Genomic DNA, 3,734 nt, shown 5'->3' with positions numbered 1-3,734 from the left:
ACAGACAGAAGGTGAGGAACATTCTTTTATTAAATCTGTGTATAAGTATTTGCTTTGATGTTAATTAAATTGTTGTTAGATGAATTGCTTATTATTTAATTGGATTTGCATCCAATAAGTACATTAGTAAATTGTTATGATTTAGGTTTCTAACAGAATTTTATTAAATCTGTGTATAACTATTTGCTTTGATGTTAATTAAATTGTTGTTAGATGAATTGCTTATTTATTTGATTGGGGTTGCATCCAATAAGTACATTAGTAAACTGTTCTGATTTAGGTTTCTAACAGAATTTTATTAAATCTGTGTATAACTATTTGCTTTGATGTTAATTAAATTGTTTTAGATGAATTGCTTATTTATTTGATTGGATTTTCAACCAATAAGTATATTAGTTCCCTGTTAAATCAAATCTCTAAATTAATTTGCTCTTACCAATGGTTTCTAACAGAATTTTTTTCTTTCTTTTTATTTTTTCTTGGCATGTGTTGTGATTATGGGTTGATGGGTATGGTTCACTTGATTATTTTTACACTAGGGTTTGATGCCCGCACTAGCTGATATTTTGCCAAACAGTGAGCACCAGTACTGTCTTAGGCACATTCACACCAATTTGAAAAAGGACTTTAGAGGAAAAGCCATTAAGGACCAACTTTGGTCATGTGCTAAGGCTTCTTACCTTGCTGCCTTTGAGAGAGCAATTGAGGGGTTGAAAGGGATGTCTTTAGGGGCATTTGAGTTCATGAAAAAGATAGAACCAAACCACTGGAGTAGATCACACTTCCACACCCAATTTAAGTGTGACATCTTACTAAATAACCTTTGTGAGGTTTTCAACAACAATATATTAGAAGCTAGGGTTAAGGGGGTCATTACAATGAACGAAATGATAAGAACACAATTGATGAAGAGGATCCAAAAGAGGAGAGATGCCATGCATAGGGTGGCAACCACACATTGCCCTAAGATATTAAAAAAGCTTGAGAAATCCAAACAACATAGTTGGTACTATAATACTACATGGTTGGGAGGGGACAAGTACCAAGTTGTTGGTCCTGATGGTCAATTTGTGGTCAACAAAGCAGAGTCCAAGTGTTCATGTAGAAGGTGGCAGCTTAGTGGGATCCCTTGTAGTCACTCAATTTCAGTCCTGTATTACAATAGGGAGAAGCCTAAGGACTACCTTCACCCTTGTTACAAAGTCAGTACCTTCATGTCAACATATAGGCACATTCTTCACCCTATTCATGATAGGGATTCTTGGCCAAGGAGTGATCATCCTCCCATCATCCCACCACATCCAATAAACAAGAGAAAGGGCAGGAAAACCATGCTTAGGAGAAGGGAGTTTGGTGAAACAAGTGGCTACAACAAGGGAAAGGTGAGTAAGAAAGGTATGAGGATGACTTGCAGTGTTTGTGGTGCACAAGGCCACGATAAAAGGTTCCATGGTGTGGACTTCCCTTCTAGGCAGAAGGGAAATTCATCTAACATAGATACACCAAACCAATCACATGTGAGAATTTGCATTGCTTGTGTTAATTACTATTAGAGTTGTCCATGAGTCTGATGACACCTTTATGTGCTTCACTGCAGTTTTTTACAGTGCATCATATGGAAAATCACCTGCCACACAATTGCCAAACCCACAAGTGAAAAATCAGGTATGTGAACCTCTCAATCTATTTTGTAACTTGTGTTGTAGTAATTAATTTCTGATTAGTTCCCTAATGGCTCAATTACAGGTATTTAATGCACATAAACAGAGATCTGCAGAATGCAGTCAGGTGACAAGAGCAGACCAAGTTAGGGTTAGCAAAAAAGCACATGTGAGTTAATTATTTTTAGAATATTTTGAATACTGTTGTAATTTTTTTTATTATTAATAGATTGGATTAATTCTACTTTCCAGTCAGCTCAATATAGACAAAGACAACCAATCAAACCATTACAGCCAGCTCAAGTTAAAAACAAAGAAGGGGGGGAATCCAACAGACCCAGATGTGCTGACAAGAAGAGGATGATCTGGTTGCCACCAGGGGTTGGAGGCCATTGACCAATTACCATTTTTTTTTGAGAGAGTTACTATGCAACTACAACTGCAGTCTTATTGGTTCTATGTATTTTGTATAGAATTTTGGTGCTTCACTGGTTCTAGGTATGTTGTAAAAACTGCAATATTTTGGAAAACTGTTTTCAGAATGTCAGTTCAATTTTAAACTTGCAGACTTAGAATTCTGCAGGATTGGTATTATGTAAACCTGCAGATAAGAGTGTTAGAATTCTGCACACTTATTATGCAACTGCAGTCTTACTAGTTCTATATATTTTGGTATAGAATTCTGGTGCTTCATTGGTTCTATGTATGTTGTAAAGACTGCAATATTCTAGAAACAGTTCAATTTTGTAAACCTGCAGACTTAGAATTCTGCAAGCTTGGTATTATGTAAACCTGCAGATGAGAGGGTTAGAATTCTGTAAACCTGCACACAATTTTGTAAAAAAAATTATTACCATTGAATCAATAGCAGATACAACTTTTCAATTCAGCTTTTTTTCCAGTTTTTTGTAGAGTTCATACAAAAAAGATTGAAATGCATACCCACTTTCATTATAGAATAGCATACTTAACAACCAGTTTTTTCTTCTCCAGATTTTATGTTGTCCATACCCAAATTAATCTCACTGTAATTTTCTCCAGTTTTTTTCCTGCTGTTTTTGCTGTGTCCAGGTGAAATCTTTAAAATTTTGGAGTGAGTCTTATGCATTTAGGTTGGAGTGAGTTATTATTTGGTTTTTTTTTGTCAGTATAACATCAGACCAAAATAAAATTCATACTCAAATTCAAAACACAAACACATCCATTCATTGAAATCCTGCCCTCATTGTTGTTTTACATCAAAGTTATTTTAAACATAATCAATATGAAAGACAACACATTACACAATGAACCCTAAATCTATACCCGTAACCAGCATTCCAGCATCAACCATGCTAAGCCCGCAGATTGAATCAACCAATATGATTTTACAGACAAAATTGTGGGACTAAACAATATGATCTTGCTCCCTAAAAAAAGAATTAAAACAAACAAGAAAAAAAAACAAAAACAACTTCCTCCTTCTCTTGCAGTCTAGGTTTTGTACTCTCTCTCCCTTCAATTCACTCGACCCTCCTCCTTCTCCAGATCTATATTGCCCGGCCTTCTCTTCTCGAATGAGAGGAATTGCATTTGTTTTTCCGGTGGAGAAATGATGGAAATCCATATTGCCCGGCCTCCTCTTCTCAGATGAAAGAGTAGTCCAGGGTGAAGTCCACATGGTTATTGGGTGATGTGGCTTTGCTGGCGTGGCATCAAAACAATGCCCTCAACGGCCACATCAGCTTAAATGAGCGGATTTGGTCAGGGTCACCTGCCGTTGAAATAAAAACACAACTTTGGATACCTTTTTGAAAAAAGTCATAAGATAGGTAACCTACCAAAAAATTTACTCGAGGTTTGAGAGAAGAAAGAACTTGGTGTTTGATTGGTAAGGGTTTTAAATAATTTTCTTTTGAGATGCATGGGTGTAGGTTTGTATGTTTGTATGTGTAGTTGGTTGATGGAGAAGAAGATGTTTGTAGGTTGATGAAGGAGAAGATGGTTGATGAAGAAGATGTTTGTATGTGTGGTTAGTTGATGAAGAAGATGAGGGTTTGGAAGAAAGGTTGATGGAGAGGATGAAAAATGGAT

Source organism: Dioscorea cayenensis, chromosome 15, assembly GCF_009730915.1.
Source record: "Dioscorea cayenensis subsp. rotundata cultivar TDr96_F1 chromosome 15, TDr96_F1_v2_PseudoChromosome.rev07_lg8_w22 25.fasta, whole genome shotgun sequence".
NCBI lineage: Eukaryota > Viridiplantae > Streptophyta > Magnoliopsida > Dioscoreales > Dioscoreaceae > Dioscorea > Dioscorea cayenensis.
The sequence above is the reverse complement of the archived record's forward strand: the minus strand, read 5'-3'. Positions refer to the sequence as shown.